The sequence below is a fragment of the Lactuca virosa genome, chromosome 8 (genome assembly GCF_052849685.1).
Source record: "Lactuca virosa cultivar CGN04683 chromosome 8, Lactuca_virosa_CGN04683_v6, whole genome shotgun sequence".
Taxonomy (NCBI): Eukaryota; Viridiplantae; Streptophyta; class Magnoliopsida; order Asterales; family Asteraceae; genus Lactuca; species Lactuca virosa.
In genome coordinates this window covers 392867912-392891045 of record NC_136433.1, presented here as the reverse complement: position 1 = coordinate 392891045, position 23134 = coordinate 392867912, and the positions used below count along the sequence as shown (strand labels likewise).

General features: G+C 32.6%; 1 pseudogene across 1 annotated transcript in view; it reads left to right on the top strand.

The window, feature by feature from the left end:
• Positions 1 to 23134, top strand: part of LOC145132011 (long chain acyl-CoA synthetase 1-like) — a 68959-nt pseudogene that overhangs the window by 35872 nt on the left and 9953 nt on the right. The window contains exons 14-15 of the transcript XR_013717838.1: positions 7802 to 7895; positions 8101 to 8346. The product of XR_013717838.1 is annotated as a long chain acyl-CoA synthetase 1-like (transcript). The remainder of the gene's footprint in view (positions 1 to 7801; positions 7896 to 8100; positions 8347 to 23134) is intronic.

The window sequence follows — 23134 nt, the reverse complement described above, 5'->3', positions numbered from 1 at the left end:
TGGTCAAAGAGGTCATCAATCCTCGGGAGTGGGTAGCGGTTCTTCACCGTTACCTTATTCAGCTCCCGATAATCTATACACATCCGATGCGACCCGTCCTTCTTCTTCACAAACAGAATCGGGGCTCCCCAGGGTGAACTGCTCGATCGAATGAAACCCTTGTCTAACAACTCCTGAAGCTGTGTAGACAACTCCTGCATCTCAGGAGGAGCCAACCGATACGGTGCCTTGGCTATCAGAGCCGCACCAGGGACTAGGTCGATCCTGAACTCCACCTGTCGCTCCGGAGGTATCCCAGGCAACTCCTCGGGGAATACGTCCGCAAACTCTCGTACCACGTGTACATCGTCCACCGTAATCCTACCCGCCTCCCGGGTATCCATAACATAGGCGACATAACATGCGCAACCCTGCTGAAGGTAACGCCTAGCTCTCGCTGCTGAACATAAAGCTGGTCCTCGCTGTGGCCTCTCGCCCTGAATCACCAGCTCTCCCCCATTTGGGGTCCTGATCCGTACCAACTGCTGCGCGCAGTCGATCACTGCCCCATTGGGGCTCAACCAATCCATGCCAATAATGACCTTGTTCCCCCGCAAAGGTATGGGAACCAGGTCCACCAGGTAGCGCTCCTCGAATAATCTCAGCACACAATCTCGGAACACTGTCGATGCATAACCTAGTCTTTTTATTTCATTAAAACTTCTTCCTAACTCACACAATTTTCGTGATCTACTCCTTAGAAGCTTCTTAAGTTTGAAATCAACCCAAGAAAGCTTGCTAGGGCCGAAAAATAGCATCAAACTCTTCCCTTTCTTCTTCAAATCGAAAACAACAAGCAAAGGTGAGTTCATACCCCTCTATTTTCGGTTTTCACAAGTTTTATGGGGGAGAATACAAGTAAAATGTGTAGATCTATGTGTATGTGTATGTTATGTGTGATTTCATGTATGTATGTGTGATTTTATGTGTTTATGTGGTAAATATGTAACAAAAAGGAAAGAAATCTCGAGATCTATGGCACAAGAAGGAAAATAAACATGATCTAAGATATATTACACTAAACAAGTCAAGAAAATTACCCTCTAAGGTTATAATAAACATATTGCAACATAAAACTCATTTTTGGACTATATTTGTCAAATAAACAAAAGTTGGGTTAAAAATTGTCATTCATGGTTTTCATAAGGACCAAAAGAGTCAAAACAGTTAAAATAAATGTTTTTATGAATATTATGCTCTTCAAAGGACTAGATATGTAATTTGTAGCTTAATGGGCCAATTTTTGGGATTTTCGGCTCATAGGCCCAAAAATTGCGAAAATATGATTTTCAAGGGATTGAAATGGTACAACTCTCAAAACAGGGGGTAAAAGGGGTAAAAAAACTATTTCAGGGGTTAAAATGATTTTTTTTCCAAAAAGGATAAAAAATGTAAAGTTTTTGGAATTTGGGCCAAAATTGTAAAAGTTGCGAAAAACTTGGACTTTAACCGAAAAACTCCTTACTGAAGGGGCTGAAACTGCCAAAGAGTAAATTTTGAGCTAAAAACATTACTTAAACAAGTTTATGGGTCAAAAATGTCAAGAAAATGGTTTAAGGGTCTAAAATGTCCTTTTTTTTATAAGGGACTAAAATTGTCATTTTTATTAAAAAGAAAGGGGCTGAATGGGTCATACCAATATTTTGAGCTAATTATTTTATTATTCAGATATTTGGGTAAAAAAAAGAGAATACCAAATTACAACTTATGAAAATAGAATGAAGAATATACATATATTTTCAAATATCGTTATAAACAATCGACAAGTTTCGTGCCGTTGCGAATTTAACAATTGTTCAATCAAACTTCCGACAATTATACTATACCTAAAACAAGTAAATATTCAAATAGTTGGGCTTGAAAGATCCTAATCATGCTTATTGGGCCTTCGTGGCCCATTGACATGACTTTTGGGCCTAACAATAATAACACATGTCTATTGGGCCTCCTATGACCCAATTACATGTTTAAGGGACCCTCAATGGCTTCTATGTGCTATTGGGCCTCAGTGGCCCATTAGCATTGCTAGTAAGGTCCAATTAAATCAAATGTGAAATGGGCCAACGCGTCCTTCGTATAACCAACAGCCTTAAATAACACACATAATTAGCAGGACCTTGTAATCCTCCTCTCATCGTTTGTTAGGCTTACCTCCAATTCAAGTAAACAAATATAGGTCGTTAATCAATGGTAATCAATTTCGTTTGGATTAAGTGAATAATAACGGTCGACACCTCTAAGTGTCGTTTGTAGTCTGTGGTTATAATCAAAGTCTCCTGGAGGGAGAGCGAGAGTTTGTGTATAGATCTATACGGGGGTGACTCCCCCACACCTCAGATGTTCGCTACAGTTAGACTCGGCCAGTCTAGGGTGACAAAATCTTAAGATCAATTCCGGCGTTCGCTAGAATGTCAATACAGACGAACTAGTCATTATCATGCATGGTTATAACGACTCATATAAATAAATAAATCCAATACTATCCGAGTAATCAAGGAAAATCATAATCATTCGTTGTGACGGTATACTAATTCGAAACAATCATAGTATATTATTGGAAAACATCGGGTTTTTCGAGGAAATCAACACCATTCACTTGTACTTTCAATAACTATAATGCAAAACTTCTCATTTATACACGTTTTGAAATCATTCATGCACAAACTTATGGATCTTCACACTTTGGTATAAACAATTGTCTTTTCAGAAAATATCGGATTTTATGGGTTTTATAAACTACACAAAACATTTTTATAACAACTCTGCTTATGAACTCACCAACATTCCATATGTTGACGTTTTCAAAATAACTTGTATTATCAGGTAACAGGTAAGCTGAAGAGTAATACCAAGTATGTTAGGATGTTATGTTTTGAAAACTCTCAAACAATTTATGTTATGGATATGTAATATTTAGACAATGTACTTGATGTGAACAATGTCAGTTGTAATGTATTAATGCATGGTGAAGTTTATGTTGTGTTTCATGTATAATCATTGTTATGATATTCAATTTGAGTCACGCAAGCCCTCGGACGTTTCCGCTGTCTGGTTCGGGGGTGTGACATTAATGCACTAGTTTGGCTTAGAAGAGGAATCGAGAATTGTTGTATTGGTTAAGTCAATAAGATGTATCGTACTTCGTTCCAAAATCAAGTCTTAGAGTCATACTCCAAGATTGTGACTTGAGTGATATATTCTTAAGTATGAATGTTCTTACACTTGCACATTTTGGTAAGTTGTGATGTCTTGGATAAGACAAAGACCAACCAGTACCAAATTATGTGTAGGTTTTGTCTTGATAAAGACACACACTAACTCTTAAGTATTTGTTTGTCAAGAAATGTTTCTTGACAAGAGAATCTTATATGTCAAGAGGTCAGTGGGAGTCCAAATAATCTTGAAAATTTCAAGAACTAATCAAGAGTAAACCTATTATTAAACACTAGCACACGACTTGAGGTTTGTAACCTATCGTGTTGACATATTCTTGTTTCTGTGCCGTTCCAGGTTGGTCAACTATGCATGTGAGTTCTATGAGTTCTCAATGGGTTACATAGGGGCAAGACACCTTGATCAATGGAAAGTACATTGAAATGTAGGGGTGAGCTGATCAATAACTTGGAAGAAATGGTGGGACCCTTGATGGCGAGAAATTAAGAATGAATAAGTTCTGTCCATAAGAGTTTGGATTTGTCACAACATTATCTTGTGATTATGGTTATGACAAATTCACATGGATATGAATACATACACCATAAAATCTAAGTGTCATAAGGTTTCTCTTCTTCATGAAAATGATTGTGAGGAAACGTTTTCACTAAGAAAGATTTTGAAGATAGCGATTATGTAAATTGCATTCTAGAATTCGATTATGATTACGACATCCCTCTTCATAGTTCGAATTGTGAGATTTGGCAATTAGTCTGAACATTTGGGACTTAGTAATATAAGTCCCAAATTAGTTTAGACACACATGGGAGTTGTCTGACGAAAGGTGTATGAGTTTGAGAAGCTTAGATAAAGGCTTATCGAAGCACATCGTATTGGAAATATGAACTTTGGAAGTCAATAAGTATTGTCTTCTAGAAATCCAACTGTTTTCTGATACGTGTCAAAGTTAGTGGGAGCATAAATATTATGTTGGAATGGATATAATCATCATGTTAGTGGGAGCATGATTATTATTTTAAGTATTGCAAGTTGGCAATATTAATTATAGAAAAACAAAAGTTTTACCTTGCAAAGTTGCGGGTGTTGAAAAGTTGTTTTTGCTATAATTAAGGGAGAGAATGTTATACTTCGTTTCCAATCTAAAAGATTAGATCGAGAAATTTTAATTGAATTTAGTCAAGGATATATTTATTAATTGCATTCTCAAAGTTCGATTATGATTACGGCATCCCTCTTCATAGTTCGAATTTTTGAGGACACGGCAAATAGAAATATTATTGCAATATTATAGCAAGAAACTGGTAAAGTATCAAGTTTCTCATTATGAATCGTATCCCATACGCTTCGGGTATAGGATCGATTGCATATGTTGTAATATTTGACCATTCTAAAATTTTCCAAATGCCTAGGGCATTAAGAGGGAAAATGGACTAGAACCGGTTTGACTAAAATAAATTGAACAACTGTCAACGACAATCTAAGGTTCGCTAAGGATTGGTCGCTTGTGAGCAGTTGGAAGTATAGTAATGAATGGACCATATCAACATTATTATGAATAGATAAGACTCTATTCACAATGAGTTGTTATATGGAAAATATGGAAATGTTTCCATATTGGGAGTTGGACGTTAAGAATTTATATCTAGATTAGAAACTTTTATGCAAGAAGGATGTTCAAAGGAATGTACTTTGAATGTGAGACTTCATATCTATGGAATTTTCTTGTAACAATCTCCAATAGAGCATTTTGTAATTTCATTGGCCAAGTCTTGGTGACTTTTGTGCCGTGACATTACGAAAGGATCGTTGCATAAAGTGTTAGAATCTAACATATTCTAGTAGTGAAGAGAATTTTGTATTCTTACACTAATTGATAAGGATTAGGAATTGTGAAATGAGTTTTGTTGGAAATTTTCTCAATAGATGTATTTCACAAGGTAAGGACCATAGGTAAACATAGTGTGCATGCTTGGTGCATGGGACAACTGTTGTTATAATTCAAGTAATAAGTTGATTACCCGAAACAACAAATACTGAGTAATCAATATGGTGATTAAATAAAAGTGTTTTATTTATACTCAAAAGTTTGGGGCCATATAAGATTAATATTATTCTTGTGTTTCACTTTTCATGTTTTGACTTCCTGAATAATAAGATTATTCGAACGTTCCACAGTCACTCATACTTTGGGAGTAGGTATGAAAGAAGATTGTCATGAATTGGTTGTAGATTGTCCAAAGTGTATTAGACATAGCAAAGGTTTGCTGCAACATTCATGAGTGCTTATGAATAAGATTTGAGCATTGGATTAAACCCACGCTCACTTGGATTGCTTCATGGATTTTATCACGAGTGATTGGTGAGACGATAATATCTTATATTCTTGAAACCGAGATGTGTGAGTTGTATCTTGCAAATCGGTTGCACATTGATAATATGTAAACGCACCAGTAACTTGGTGTTATAAAACGTATTGTTGTGTGTGATTCGGTGAGTGAGTACAAGCGAGCATTGAGTCGAAGTTTATCTATTCCTTTTACCCAATGTGGGATAAAAGCGATATCTATGGGCCCCTCGATGATTTAGTGATAACAAACGTAAGTGCTCGGCCGGGCAATGGCTAATTTGATTTGTTCAATTAGTCAGTCGTCATAAATCGGAAATCGGGAAACAACAAATGGACAGAGAGAATGATTATAATCCATGTCTCAGTTCATATGATATCTAGAATGGGGGAATATATGATCCCTTATCTAAAGGACGCGTATCTGATAAGATCAGAGTTGACAGCGGCTTTTGAAAGCTACGATTGTTGACCAGGTTTGAAATCATACACATAATAGTTATTAGACTTATCCAAGTGGGAGACTGTTGGATAAGTGTCTAAGTCCATAACTATTTTGGTATGTACTTGACCCGATTGTGAGCATGGTCCTTTTGGGTTGCCTTCACCAAAGCAACTTGATAGGATGATTTATGGAGAAAGAGAATAATTATGATTTATTAATATATTATATGAATAATATATTAGAAGAGAAATCATAATGTTTAATTAATATTAGTCAAGAATTAATTAGGAAATTAATTTTGTGGCTAAAAGACATTAATTAAATAAAGGGGACTAGAATTGTCAATTGTGTGATAGTTAAATATTGGGCTAATGGACTCCATAAGGATGGAGTGGACGAAATCTATGGGGAAACCCATAAGAATTCGTCCAAGGCCTCTAAGGAGGGAGTCCATGGGTTTCTTAGGGCCTAAGCAGTCAGATTAGGGTTTCCTAGTTCAAAACCCTAATAGCCTCACATATTTAAAGACCCCTAGGGCACCAAAAACGAAGCTAAGCATTCTTTAGGGTTCTTGGACGTTTTTTGGTGCCTCCTTCTCTTCTCCTAGGTCATCCTCTTGCTCTTGGTGTTTGTGAGCCATTAGAGGTGTGACACTTGTGACACTAAGGTAGTGTTTGTTTTTTGTCTGCAGATCTGCGTGGCATCTTCTGTCTGCGCCGCGCAGACCATGCGTAGACATTAGCTTTCGCAGACTGTTTGTTTTTTTGAAGACTGCAGACCTAAATGTCTGCGCGCCCTCTTCTTGGCGCAGATGTGGACCAGAGTCTTCTGACATCTTCATACATCTTCTAGCCTAAAAAAACATATATATCTTTATTTTTTTAACTTTTTTTTTTAATTTATATTTTTTTCAACTTTATTAATGATAAAAAATTTGAAAAAAAATTACAAACTTTAAAAAAAAACTTTCGACTATACAAACATGATATTTTTGACAAACTTATAAATAAATATTATTACAATAATAGTCGTTGAAGTTGTTTATAAAAATATAAAAAAAATCATAATATATTCTTATATTTTTTTGCCAAATTTTGTAAAACATTATTTAATACAGTATCGTCAATTTCTCGAGAAAATATTTATGGTACGTTTTTAATGGATTTAATTGAAAAAATCGAAGTTTATTTCCATCAATTTATGTATCAAATTCTTTGATCACTAATTATAATGTTTAGTTATAACTTTGCAACCAAAGTTGTTGGTTTTTATCAAAGATATACGTTAATTCATACCATTTTTATTTTTATTCTTATACAATAATACATAAAAGTTGATCTAGATTCGTTAATTATTTATAACAAAGTCATAAAAATATTAAAAAATCACTTTGAAGTTTAAAAAAATCAGTTTATTTAGGTTTCAGTTTATTTTAGTAGCCCACAGATATTAAAAAAACAAACAGTCTTCTTTTTTCAGACTGCAGACGTTTGGTCCACCTCTTCTACTGCAGAGGTCTACAGATGTGGTCCGCAGACTGCAGACATTTTGCCTCAGAAAAAACAAACAGCACCCTAGCTTTCAGAAGTCAATTACAAGAAGGAATAGATTGTTATTACTACATAACAATCAAAGGTAAGATCTAAACCCTATTCTAATGTTAATATCGATTATCACATGCTAGATCTAAGGTTTATGAGCTTTGGATGATTATTGCATATTCATTAGACAAACTAGATCCAAAGCTTTAGGGTTTGCATGTACACCATAGGAATGATGTAGTGCTCAAAACCCATCAGATACGTCTTACTGTATCTGGAGGAGCCCCATTAATCCCCGAGGTGGAAGAGTTCTTGAGGGTCACATCATGTGCTTTTGTACTACAAGGATATGGTAAATGTAGTTTGATGATGAGATGTAATATTATTTGCATGCATAGTAATAATAATAGGATAATTCTATATGTACCTCCCAGTTACTTCGTGTACCCCTACCCCTGTGTGAGTGGGTGAGTGTGTGTACCCCATAATTTGACAATTTTTGTGAGTGAGGGATACGTATAGTACACCCTAATAATAATAAGTGTTTCTTGTAACAGGGTTGACAGATACTTATGGTTTAGCTGCAGTTGCATATCCATACGAAATGTCAATGGTGGGGAGTGTTGGTCCTCCTTTTGTATACACTGAGTTACGTCTTGAAGAAGTTGCATATATGGGTTACGATCCTTTGGCGTATCCTCCACGAGGTGAAATATGTTTCAGGGGGAAATCTTGTTTTGATGGATACTACAAGAATCCAGAGTTGACAAATGAGGTAATGGTAGATGGGTGGTTTCATACAGGTTTAACTTCTTACTTGGCTTGTAGATGTGTGTATGTTGCTAGGATTGATCTCTATATATATATATATATATATATATATATATATATATATATATATATATATATATATATATATATATATATATATATATAGAGAGAGAGAGAGAGAGAGAGAGAGATCGGATCGGGTGAGAACTCATTTTTCGGTGAGGACTGCGAGGACTAATCGTGGCCCTCCATCTAAAAAATTGAATGACTATGATTTTTTTTTGATTTAATTGTATTTTAAAAGAAAATGGCGGTGACATTTTTGAAAATATATCGAACTTTTTGCCATTTTCCGTCGATGAGTAATTGTTTTGAGGGCTCACTCGTCATTTGCAAAAAAAAACCCTCGTTACCGTTTTATTTCGTTCTCCCCCCATTTTCTTCATTCTTCTTCGCTGTGTCAGTGTATCAATTTCTCAAGCATCGATCGTATAATCCTATCGTTTGAAGTCGTAATACTCTTTCAATCATCGTGTTTAATCTTCGCAGTTCTTGTGTTGATCTTATGGAAGCAGGTACAATTTTTTTTATAGTTTTTATGTTATTAAGTTCGTGTTTGATTTCTTTATGTATACTAAAAGTCCTTATTGTTAGTTTTTTCTATATTGTTGTTCAGATTCTTCGATTATTTGTCATTTATTCAGTTTTTTCGTTTTTTTAATTATTACGAGACCCTAGTTTTTTCTTTTTTGCTATATTTTCTGTATTTGTCTTTTTCTGTGTTTTTTTGTTCGATTTTCTGTTAATCGAAGTGTTTTAAGTTCCATTTACTGATTTTCGTTGCTGTAATTGTTAGATTATCTGATATTGTCACTTTTTGATATCTCTGTTTGCTTTGTTTTGTTTTTTTGTTAATGGATGTATTTGAAGTTCAATTTATTGTTTATCGTTTCTGAAATTGTTAGTTTACTTGATATTGTCACTTTTTGATATCGTTTTTTTATGTAAACATAATTTTATCCAATTTGCATTTTATCTGTTTGTTTTTAATATCAATTTTTAATTTGTTATGTTAGTATTTATTTTATGCTGTCTACTTTCTGTGTTTGTATGGCTTGGTTTTCATATATTGATTATTGTTTATAGTTTGTATGTATAAAGTGTGCTTTTATTATTTTCTTTCTTTTCATATATTGATTCTTTGTTTATATCATTATTAAAAAAAATGTAGTTGTTATCTATATACATTTAAGGAATTCATATTCGTTTGTTTTAGCAGTCATAAATATGATTGTAGATGTTTATTTTGTTGTCCAAGGTAATCTAAGTTATTATTCATGTTAGAAATTATCTTTTATAATCATTGTAATGATAAGAATCTTTTACAACAATTGTTTTTTTTTATTTCTTAATGTTTGTTTTCATATTTCTAGTTCCTTTTAACATCATTTTCTTATTTGTTTTATTTATATGTAGTTGAATCAAAGAAAATGAAGAGATTAGCTCTTCCGAAAGATGCAAAAGATAATATTATTGATCTTTCTTCTAATAGAAAGGCTTTATTAATGTCACACCCCGATCCTTGTCGGAATCGATCGAGGCGTGATATATTGTTCAAAGTCTCATGACAACTATGTTATAATATGATTAGATTCAATTAAGTACTAAGTATGCAAACAAGATCCACAACATACAAATACAAATCCAAATATGAACAACATTTATTACATCAAATTTAAATAGTCTTGTGGATTTCTAAGGCACAACCTATTTTTCATCAACTTCATTCTTCAAATCTGCATCATGGGTAAAAACAGGTCAACTACGAGAGTTGGTGAGTAATCTAATTTTAGTAGAGAAAATTGTGAAGTTGAAACCTTTATAATTGGAAATTTTTTTTCTTTTGAAGTCGGAAAACAATTGTATTTGAGATAACGGTTTATAAATCAAAAATTGATTAACAAATGATAACAACAACAATAAGTCCTCACCCTATATATACATATGTATATATATATATATATATATATATATATATATATATATATATATATATATATATATAAATATATAGGATGGAGCATCTAATCATCATACACACTCAACCACGTGAGATCAATCACCTTAGCGTCCCAAGGCGGGGTGGTCAACCCAATAGCGCTATTATTGTCCATAACGTACCTCAAGAATACGGGCATAGTCATGGAGATTAGACTAAAAATGGTAATGCACTACAAGTACATGTAGCGTAAACAAACAATAGTTATACAATTAATGACACACGTATAAATGTCCCAACAATGTCTCAATTGTGATAAAACAATAAAATGAAGTTGGAACATATTAGAACCACATGATACACCCCAAAAATATTGAAAATGATAAAATATGGGGTAGATTACTCACATTAGTCCCAAAACGAAATGCGTGTGTCGTACGATAGACGATTCGGGTCAAAATGGCGTAGAACCTAATATAATTAATAGTTTTGGTTTAGGAAATGCTAAACGAGAATATAGTACTAATACAAATAATTAGACACATATTCTTATATTAGATGAATTAACAATAATTCATTTTGATTATAATATTAAGGTATTCGTTTGTTAAATGAATTTTAAATTGAATTAATTACTTTGCATAATTAATTTATATTTTCAATTTAGGCCAGATTTTAATAATTTCTTATTAAAATAATAACTTGCCCAATTATAAGTAATTACAGATTTTAACAATTATTTATATGAAATAATCATTAAAATGCATTTTTACATGCTTAAATACTTAGGAAAATAGTTTTAAATAGTAAACAGTATTGAAAAATTATGAAATTATTAGGAAATCATTATTGCATACAATATGAATTACTGTAAAATTTGTATATTTTTCTGAACTGTTTTAGTATTTATTTAATATTTTAATGATTAAACAACACAAAATTCGGGAAAAATAGTAAATGATTATCAAAAAATCTGTAAAATTAACCATAGTTTTATAACATGATGTAGAGCTCAGTGTATAAGTTTCAGATATTTGTGACTAAGGGAAGTATTTTTTATATATTTCATTATTAATTAATCAATAAAATCATAAATAATAGTAAACAGTAATATAAATGCATGAAACTTTATATATCATGTTTAATCAGTATACAAGGTTTAAGTGGTGAAGAGAATAATGTGTTGGGAGAAAAATGAAAGGAAAGTGGATGGGAGGTGTGAGTGGGAGACCATGGGAATAATCTTTTTGCTTTTGGTGGTCTTCATAATTTCCCACTAACACAAGCATCTTTTACATAATTAATATAAGAGTTTTATAAAATTTAAAGTAAAGTTTATAAAAATAGAGTTTTATAAAATTTAATGTAAAGTTTATAAAAATGGAGTTTTATAAAAGATAGGTTATGATTTGATTATAACAATCTACTTTGATTTGAAGTTTAATTATAGCATTCAAGTTTGATTCTTTTAATTTAATTAGAGCATTATACTTTGATTTGATTTTAATATGGGATCATAATTTAATTTGATTATAGTTATAACGTTGTACTATACTATGTTGCTATTAACGTCAATTTATATCGTAGTGTATGGGTTTTGATCCTATTAGCGTCAAGTAATCTTGAGTAGGGTTTGAATGAGATTGAGAGAGGTTTCGTTTGTGATCTTTTTGAGTGTCCGGCTTCGCAACGCAAGGTCCATAGACCCCGTTAAGCCATGATTTAGTGTCCTACACCATCCCGATGATTGTGCAATAGTGTTTTATCGCTTTGGTTCATTGTTTAGCACTGTTAAGGCTAAGGAAAATCAAACACATGAACTTTCCAAATGATGTTTTCTCATTAAAATAGCGAATTGTACAGTGATTACATAACGTAAACCCTATCATACAAGGGTTAATGAAGTTGACCGGTTTGACTAGTTGACTTTGTTTGACTTTGACTTGACCAAAATTTGATGGTTGTCACATCATCCCCCCGTTAGAGGGAATTTCGTCCCGAAATTTTCATTTTGATTGGGACTTCAAGAGTTTGGAAAAAGATGTGGAAAATTTTTCGTAGTACAAGAAATTGATTATGGTGAGGAACAACCCTCCTGATGTCAGATGACGACCTTGGAAATTTCTTATTGTAACTTGAACTGAGGCAATTTAAAAGGAGTTTATTGTTTTGGGATAATAGAGTATTCTATGTGTGCTTTTATACTCCCTGTTTTATCCTTGGTATTACCACTATGAATATTTTATAACGTAGTTAGCGAGTTCCATCATTACGAATGTTTCAACAAATTTTGACGAAATTTGCATTATAAGTCCTACAAGTTCTTTTATAGTCGATTGACGTAAACTAGTCGTATATCATTAAGATTGCAAGGGCATTTTGGATGGGTGACCCTGCCTTAAGCCCACAACTAAACAAGGAACAGGGAATGAGGCGGAATCACACATTCTAAGTCCATAGAATCTTAATGATATATGACCATAACGTTTACACTAGCCATCATAGATTCCAGGGGTGTAGTATTATTGGGGCCAGGAGTAGGAATTGTAGTTCAAAATAAAATTGTTATAAGCCTGCTATCTTCAAACTTGGGCTTTGGCCCCTCCCGATTCCTAATCAGAATGGTCCAATACTTTTGCCCGATCCAAGTCGAGAGTTGATTCATGTGGCTTGAGCTTAGGCTTGGGTCTTAGAGAAAGAGGCAATGCGTCAGGCTGGCTTCACAGAGCTGCAAAAACTCTTCTCTCTCGACAGTGGATAGATAACATGCCTCGGCTCTTCAGGCCCACATTGCCTACTGGGCCAACTCATATGAACATCCACTTTGTTACCCCACTTGGGTTATAGGCAAGTGTTACCAAGCCCGGTATCAAGAAATCAAAATCGATTCATCCCTAGTTGCCCAATTCGCTGCCTATCTCGCCTACTGTTCGTTTCTCGCTGTCTCGCCAAGTCAGTCGCCTGGTCTCACTCTCGCCAATCGCCATCACCTAATGCCCAAATCCCTATTCACACTTCACAGAAATCAGGTATGTAATCCCGAGACCCATATCCTGTTCAGCTGTTCTTTCTTTTCTGATTGTAAGATTGTTGATTGTTGGTGTTGGCGTATTGCACTGTTGCTGCCGTTTTCAGTCAATCCGTTGCCTATTTATGCGTTACTACTGTCTTACTGAGTTTCTTTTTAATTTGGTTGTCATTTGTGATTTGGCGATTTTCCAATTTGATTTATAAGTTATGAACTTATAGATTTGGTTATTGTTAAATGAGTTATTGGTTATTGTTCAAATTTTGATTTTGATTTTTTTTTTTTGTTAATTTCAGTTTATAATATTTTCGGCCCCCCTCCCCCAAGTTAATTGTTCAAGCTCCGCTACTGATAGATTCACTGGTAAAAACCCTGAGTTTTTACATAGATGATAAGACTTATTTGGGTTTTGCCGTGTTCCCAAGATTCATGGTTTATAGACTTGAATAGATGCTTGTTTTAGTAATAAAAAGAAATTTAGAATTTAAATGTCGATGTTAGATGCTTGTACTGATATTTAAGGGGTTAAAAAAAAATAAAGTTTTATTAGTTACCTATAGCGACACTCAAGTCAAAATTTGCATGTGTGAAGACTTGGAGTACTTTCTAATGAAAAGTGTGCTACTGGGGAAATTCGAAATTGGTACGTAGCTTCAAAGTCAAGAATATGCAGTAGGCATGTGATGCATTAAATGCATGAGGCACAAAAGTCCTAATTTGCAGCAACATATACGTATATGTGTGTGAATTGAAGAAGAAGGCTACGGCTCAAAGACCATTCATTTCCTCTTTATTTTTTATTTATTACTCCTCCCACTTACCTTATATAAATCATCACAGAAGAAGGTAACGGCTCAAAGACCATTCATTTCCTCTTTATTTGTTATTTATTACTTCTCCCACTTCCCTTATATAAATCATCACAGAATAAGGTTACGGCTCAAAGACCATTCATTTCCTCTTTATTTGTTATTCGTTACTTCTCCCACTTCCCTTATATAAATCAGCACATTCTTACCGAGACTCTTTAACTTCTCCCTCACAAATGGATCCGCCTGCAGATCATCAAAACCCCATAGATGACCTCGATCGGTTTCAGTACTTTGATCATCAGGATCTGTTCAGGTATATATAAATGTCACTCATTACACCATCTTTCACACAGAAAAGTGATTTTGTTTATATTGATCAAAACATGGTTTGATTTTTGCAGTGGTGACCTGCTCAACCATCAGGATTTCGAGTTGTCGGAAAAATCGCATGAAGTGCTCGATCAGAATGTTTCCACAGTACTTAACAAAGATCAAAACATCATTTCTAGAAATGAGTTTCATGATCTTGATCCCCTTGAAGACCCCCTTGAAGATATCAGCTTATGGGATTGTTGGGAGGATGGTAATTTACCATTGGTTAGTTTCAGTGAAGATTGTAAATCCGGTGGTGAGGCTATAGGTAGTTCTAGTGCTGCCACCACTGATCACGGTGACCGGAAGGTGGCAAATAGATTGAGACCATTGGAGTTTGAAGAGATAGCGAAGTACTTTGAGATGCCGATAATCATGGCAGCAAAGGAACTAGGGATAGGGTCAACATTGTTGAAGAAAAGATGCAGAGAGCTAAACATAAACAGATGGCCTCATAGAAAACTTAAGAGCCTTCAATCCCTCATTCAAAATGCCAAGGTAAACTATGATAATAACCTTCTATACATTACTCATGCATGTATGCATGCACTTGGTAACCAAAGTAGTTTTGGTATTTTCTAAAATTTTAATTATTAGTTTCTTTATAACATAAACATAGGCCCTAGGCATATGCCACATCGAATCAATTGTTTTACTACGATTTCTGATTTATATTTACATAAACTTAACTCATTGTAAATTTTGTGAACTCACACGAAAAATATATTGCATCTACCTAAAAAAAACTAGGAGTTGGGATTAAAGGAGGAGGTAGAGACGTTAGCAGGGCACAAGAAGATGATGGAGAAATTGCCAGGTATGGAATTGACAGAACGAACAAAGAAGCTTAGGCAAGCTTGCTTCAAAGCTATTTATAAGAAGAGAGGACTTAACAATCCTTAGTCCTTACCTTTTCTTTTAGCCATTTTGTTATAATTAGTGGATTTTAATCTACATTGTATGTGTTTTTCTCTTGATAGATTGATACCCTTTTTAGTTTCATTGTGTTTGTCTATTGATTTTTAATGCAGAAAATTTTGTATAATTTGGGTATTATAGTTTGTATTATGTATTTAGCTATATTCTAGATTGCCGACACGACTACGCTGACGACTCTATACCAGAGGTCTATATAAATAGACTTATGAATTTAGTAGGAATAACTTGATTATAATCTTGTGATTTGTTCCATGTCTGATCCACTCCTAAGATTCGCTCGACATGCCCCCAGTTATGTGTAATTAAAATTTTATTAGACTGTTGATCATAATGAGTCTACCCTAAGTCCACAACCAAACAAGGAACATGTCAACTATGAGAAACACGCATATGGACTTGTGACTTATTTGTAAATTGATTATGGAAATAAAGTTTTTTTTTTTTTTTAGACATTGTTGGGTAAAATAATTGTAAAACACTTGTTGGGCCACGGTTAGGAGTGTTGGGCACCTTTTGGGCTTTCCATGGTTACTAAATGTGAAACATGTAGCACTTGCGTGGGCCCCCACAAAACTAAGTTTTCACATTTCTTTCCCACTTCTAGGCCCGTTAGGGAACTTAATAGTCCAATGAGTTGGCCATTTTGGAGTGTATCCTTTCGGATACGTTTGATAAGGTCGGGTATTTTGATGGCTCAAAAGTAATGTGAATGACGCGCTTTGGCCTATAGGTTTGGGAACTCTCGCCTTTGGTCCCCAGATAAGCAAACTGGTCCCTCGGTTGATTGGGATGTATACGAATGCTTACCTAGTTAGGACTTTCGGGCTACCGGCACCTCCCCCTTCCAGTTACTACGCGTCCATTACTATGATCCTACCCAACTAGAGTGGATGACTTTGAATTTCCTATGAGCTCTAAGGAATACATATATGTATATACATTTTGTTAAACAACTTGAGTATGTGTGTGATTTTCAGAGAAAGTGGAGAATATTCACAAGTGTATGCACACATATAAGTGTCAGGAGTAATACGTATGCACATAAGGGAGCAATTAACACACAAAGGTATTCCTAGGATTTTCTAAGTGCGAATTGCATACAGTTGTGTGTGCATTTTATAAACTAGCATACGAGAGGACCCTAGAGGCTATAGACTAGGTCAAGGCAATTAACCTAATTCCCTATAGTCAAGGGCTCTGATACCAATCTGTCACACCCCGATCCTTGTCGGAATCGATCGAGGCGTGATATATTGTTCAAAGTCTCATGACAACTATGTTATAATATGATTAGATTCAATTAAGTACTAAGTATGCAAACAAGATCCACAACATACAAATACAAATCCAAATATGAACAACATTTATTACATCAAATTTAAATAGTCTTGTGGATTTCTAAGGCACAACCTATTTTTCATCAACTTCATTCTTCAAATCTGCATCATGGGTAAAAACAGGTCAACTACGAGAGTTGGTGAGTAATCTAATTTTAGTAGAGAAAATTGTGAAGTTGAAACCTTTATAATTGGAAATTTTTTTTCTTTTGAAGTCGGAAAACAATTGTATTTGAGATAACGGTTTATAAATCAAAAATTGATTAACAAATGATAACAACAACAATAAGTCCTCACCCTATATATACATATGTATATATATATATATATATATATATATATATATATATATATATATATATATATATAAATATATAGGATGGAGCATCTAATCATCATACACACTCAACCACGTGAGATCAATCACCTTAGCGTCCCAAGGCGGGGTGGTCAACCCAATAGCGCTATTATTGTCCATAACGTACCTCAAGAATACGGGCATAGTCATGGAGATTAGACTAAAAATGGTAATGCACTACAAGTACATGTAGCGTAAACAAACAATAGTTATACAATTAATGACACACGTATAAATGTCCCAACAATGTCTCAATTGTGATAAAACAATAAAATGAAGTTGGAACATATTAGAACCACATGATACACCCCAAAAATATTGAAAATGATAAAATATGGGGTAGATTACTCACATTAGTCCCAAAACGAAATGTGTGTGTCGTACGATAGACGATTCGGGTCAAAATGGCGTAGAACCTAATATAATTAATAGTTTTGGTTTAGGAAATGCTAAACGAGAATATAGTACTAATACAAATAATTAGACACATATTCTTATATTAGATGAATTAACAATAATTCATTTTGATTATAATATTAAGGTATTCGTTTGTTAAATTAATTTTAAATTGAATTAATTACTTTGCATAATTAATTTATATTTTCAATTTAGGCCAGATTTTAATAATTTCTTATTAAAATAATAACTTGCCCAATTATAAGTAATTACAGATTTTAACAATTATTTATATGAAATAATCATTAAAATGCATTTTTACATGCTTAAATACTTAGGAAAATAGTTTTAAATAGTAAACAGTATTGAAAAATTATGAAATTATTAGGAAATCATTATTGCATACAATATGAATTACTGTAAAATTTGTATATTTTTCTGAACTGTTTTAGTATTTATTTAATATTTTAATGATTAAACAACACAAAATTCGGGAAAAATAGTAAATGATTATCAAAAAATCTGTAAAATTAACCATAGTTTTATAACATGATGTAGAGCTCAGTGTATAAGTTTCAGATATTTGTGACTAAGGGAAGTATTTTTTATATATTTCATTATTAATTAATCAATAAAATCATAAATAATAGTAAACAGTAATATAAATGCATGAAACTTTATATATCATGTTTAATCAGTATACAAGGTTTAAGTGGTGAAGAGAATAATGTGTTGGGAGAAAAATGAAAGGAAAGTGGATGGGAGGTGTGAGTGGGAGACCATGGGAATAATCTTTTTGCTTTTGGTGGTCTTCATAATTTCCCACTAACACAAGCATCTTTTACATAATTAATATAAGAGTTTTATAAAATTTAAAGTAAAGTTTATAAAAATAGAGTTTTATAAAATTTAATGTAAAGTTTATAAAAATGGAGTTTTATAAAAGATAGGTTATGATTTGATTATAACAATCTACTTTGATTTGAAGTTTAATTATAGCATTCAAGTTTGATTCTTTTAATTTAATTAGAGCATTATACTTTGATTTGATTTTAATATGGGATCATAATTTAATTTGATTATAGTTATAACGTTGTACTATACTATGTTGCTATTAACGTCAATTTATATCGTAGTGTATGGGTTTTGATCCTATTAGCGTCAAGTAATCTTGAGTAGGGTTTGAATGAGATTGAGAGAGGTTTCGTTTGTGATCTTTTTGAGTGTCCGGCTTCGCAACGCAAGGTCCATAGACCCCGTTAAGCCATGATTTAGTGTCCTACACCATCCCGATGATTGTGCAATAGTGTTTTATCGCTTTGGTTCATTGTTTAGCACTGTTAAGGCTAAGGAAAATCAAACACATGAACTTTCCAAATGATGTTTTCTCATTAAAATAGCGAATTGTACAGTGATTACATAACGTAAACCCTATCATACAAGGGTTAATGAAGTTGACCGGTTTGACTAGTTGACTTTGTTTGACTTTGACTTGACCAAAATTTGATGGTTGTCACAATTAAGGTCCAAGTCTTTTGTAGATATTTCATCTTCTTCCAAAGGAACTTCATCAGTCAAAAGTGTTAAAGTTAAGAAGGTTTCCAAAGTCATTAAAAGTCCAAATGAAGATGATGATTTTGTTTATGTTCCTATTGTCGGTCAAGTAAATGTTAAGAAGGCTGAAATTGTATATAGGTATCCTCCAGGTTTAATATCTAGTATATACAGAAGCCTTAATGATAATCAGAAAGATGCTGTTAAGGAAATAGGGTTTGGATTTGTTGAAGACTTTGTGTTTAAAAATTTTTCTAGGGAAATCTGTTCGTGGGTTCTTGAGAGATATGATGAAAAGAGAAATGTTCTTTGTATCAACAATAAGGATATTCACATTACTAGGAGAGGTGTGCATTACGTATATGGACTTCCAATGGGTGATATTTCTATGAAAATTCCTAAGAAAAGTCGTTATGGGATTGCTGTTATTAAAAACTGGAGGAATCAATTTTCTATTTCTAGGATTAGGCTTCCTAATCTCAAAGAGATTTTAGAAAAAAGCACTGATTCAGGTTTCATGTTTTTATTGAATGTTTTGGTTGCATATGTGACCATCATGGTTGATGGTCCACCTATGGGTACATGTAACCAAAAATTTTTAAAATTTTTTGATGAAAAATGTCCATTAAAGATCTTGATTGGTGTGACTTTGTAATTGATTGTTTAAATCAGAGCAAAAAGTTGTTGGAATTTGAATCAGATTCAATTCATGTCAAGAATCCTCAATACACTGGTCCTGTTGCGTTTTTAGTGGTAAGTTTAAATTTTTTATTTTTTTTTGAATTATTTTTTCTCAATTTAATTATTAATTATATTTTGTTTTCATGCTATATAGTTATTGTATCTTCATTGCACAAAGTCATCTTCAGAGTCATTTGAAAGGGTATATCTTGCATCATCTTATTGGTCTCCAATTAAAGTTAAAGATAAATTAAAAGAAGCATTTAGTGATGGAGGTTATGAAAAAGTTGAAGTCATTCACACATATGAAGATTTTGTTGATGATGCAATAGTTAAAGATTCTGAAATAGAAACAGGTTTATATTTTTTGTTATTTTTATGAAATATTTTTTTATTTTCATAATCTTATTTAATTGTTTTTTAATATTTTAATTTAATAAAAAATTGTTTTTTATATTTGTAGATGAAGAACACATTAGTCTTGCTAATGTTTTGAGAAGAAGAATGGAAAAGAAAAAGATGAAAGAGAATGAAGAAAACAAATATGTTGTTATGAAAAAGAAAACATATAAGAAAAAGATGGGAAAGAATATTCATTTGAAAAAAATGAATAAAAGTTCAAAGAAAAAATCTGAAGCTCAACAAGTTGAAGGTAATTTGATTTTTTAATTAATTATTATGTTTATTTTCCTTTGTAATTTATTACATTTTTTTATCTTTTTGGATCTTTCTGAAAAAGGAATCAATATTGTTCACGAGAAATCAATTGAGAATAAAGTTCCTTTTGTTTTGGATTTTGCTGACAAAGGAAAAAAAAGTTGTTGAAGATAACACAAAGGAGAATCAAGTGAGAGATAATGTTAAGTTTTATTTATTATTTATTTATTATTTGTATTTTATTTTTGTTTACTTTTATATTTTGAATCAGTTCATGTTTTTGTGGATAATGCTGATAAAGGAAAGAAGTTTGTTCAAGAGAACATAATTGATGATGAAATGAGAAATTATGGTGAGTTTTTTTTTAAGTTTTTAATATATATTTTGAATTTTTTTTATTTGTTTTTGATAAATATTATAATGTGATTGAAGATTGGATGGATAACAGTCCTTCTGTTCCTCGATTTGATATTATTTTTGTGGTTCAATGTCTTTAGAGGTATATATGTTTTTGAATCATATTATATTTGATCATTTTTTTTATCATCTGTTGATTTTAATATTATTTTTCAGGATTTTAAGGAGAAGATTGATTTTTTGTTTAAAAGTTATAGTTATTTGAAGCATACCATTGATCATTGGATCAATCGTGCTTGGAATCAGTTGCCATGCAACAAAGACATTTTGGAGTATGCTGATAAAAGAAATGTTGAATTTAAGAAACTTCATGAAAATATTGTGTTATCTTGTGGTGCAGAAGTAAATCAAAAGGTTGAAGTTTCCAAGGATTTTTCGAATGATGAAAAACAAAGTGAAGATGTTCCGCTTTGTCTGTAGTTAAGAGTTGTTCAACTTGATCGACTCTCAATGACACAATTTTTGGATCATCCTAGGGTTCAGGAACAGTTGGAGGTGTTAATAAATTCAAATGAAGTTTTGGATCATCATAGTATTGAGTCAAGCAAAATATTGAGTGATCCAATTGTTTCATATCAGTTTCATGATCCTGATGCTATTATTTCAAACCCTTTAGGAAATCCTTCTCCTGTTTGTTCAGAGTATGCTTTGGTTATTGGTGAATCTTCTACAAGCATTGTAGGTGAAGTTGTTGGATTCCAACATGTAGGGGTAGTTGAAAATTTATCTAAGGGGATTGTTCAAATTCCTCTTAATAGTTTTGTAGAGAAGATTAAGCAACCTATCATTTTTTCTGCAATACCAATTCAGTCTTATAACATCAATGCCAATCCAGGTAGACCAAAAAGAGATCTACAACCTTCTCTAGCACTTTGTTCACCTTATCATAAAAAAGAAGTTGATACAACCGAACGCGTTTCACGTTTGGAAGAAAGGGTTGCAGGTTCTTTGTTTTTGGCGATGCGTAATCCCATGTATTTCCTTATTGATGTTTTTTATAATCTTAATTTTTTTTATCTTAAACGTTTAGTATATGTTTTTATAATCTTAATTTTTCTAAGGAAAAAGTCTATGAATCTACCAATGGATTTGCTGGTATAAGATCCATGATGGAGTCTCTCATACCGGGTTGTAGGATTTACAGAGGTGTTATTGATTTATGGTCTGCTTTTCTAAATGATCTGGAAAAATATAAAGGCCACACTACTCCTTCAAGGTTTTTCATGCCATGCTCACTTATGGTATGATCCGTACTGTTTTTTATATTTTTTATTTTCTAATTTTTTTTCATTTTGTTAGACAAATATTGTTTTCAAGAAGACGGATAGGATTAATGCACGATTTGTAGACAAAGTTCAAAATCATTTGGAAAAGTTTCCCCGTATTCTTTCCTGTTCTTAGGAAAAAACATTACTTTTTGATTGTTTTTGATATGATCAATGGAAAGATGGAAATGATTGATAACAACATGACTACAGGAGGGATCCCTACAAAATATCGGGGTTTTCTTGATAATTTGGTATTTTTTTTGTTATATATATATATATATATATATATATATATATTGTTTTCTTTTTTTATACTAATAAAAAAATTGTTTATGCAGAAGACTATGTTTAAACAGTATTTGACCATTTTGGATCATCCTAGAGTCAAATCATTCAAAATAATGAAGATGGAAGGGTTTCAGATGGACTGGCAGACTAAAGACAATGATGTTGACTGTGGGTTATTTCTGATGAGACACATGGAAGTTTATCATGGTGGTGGAGTGGAGAAGTTAGATGCTGATTTTCTGCTTGAGTGTACCAGTCAAAAGATGTAATTGTCTGAAATGAGGAAGAAATATGTTTGTAAGATGTTGTTGTCAGACATGAATTTGTGCAAAGCTTCTTTTGTTACAACTCTTGAGGATTATGATAATCTATCAAGCTACAAGAGGAAGAAGATTTACATTGAAAGTCATTTACATGAAGTTGAAGGCAGGGTTAAAGCAATATGTATTCTATGATTATTTGATGTGTCTGCTTTTGAAAATATTTTGATTTTTATGTGATTTGATAAGGAAGACTATATAAGTATCCTTCTTTGTTTTCTGTTTAGAATTTAAATGTATGTTTTGTTTTTTGTTTTTGATGATCACCATGATATGGTAAACTATGTTACACTTACGCTATGAAAGAAATGTTGGTTTATAATGATGCTAAGTAAGTCTATATAAGTATGCTTGTTTGTTTTATGTTTAAAATTTATATGTATATTTTTTTAAT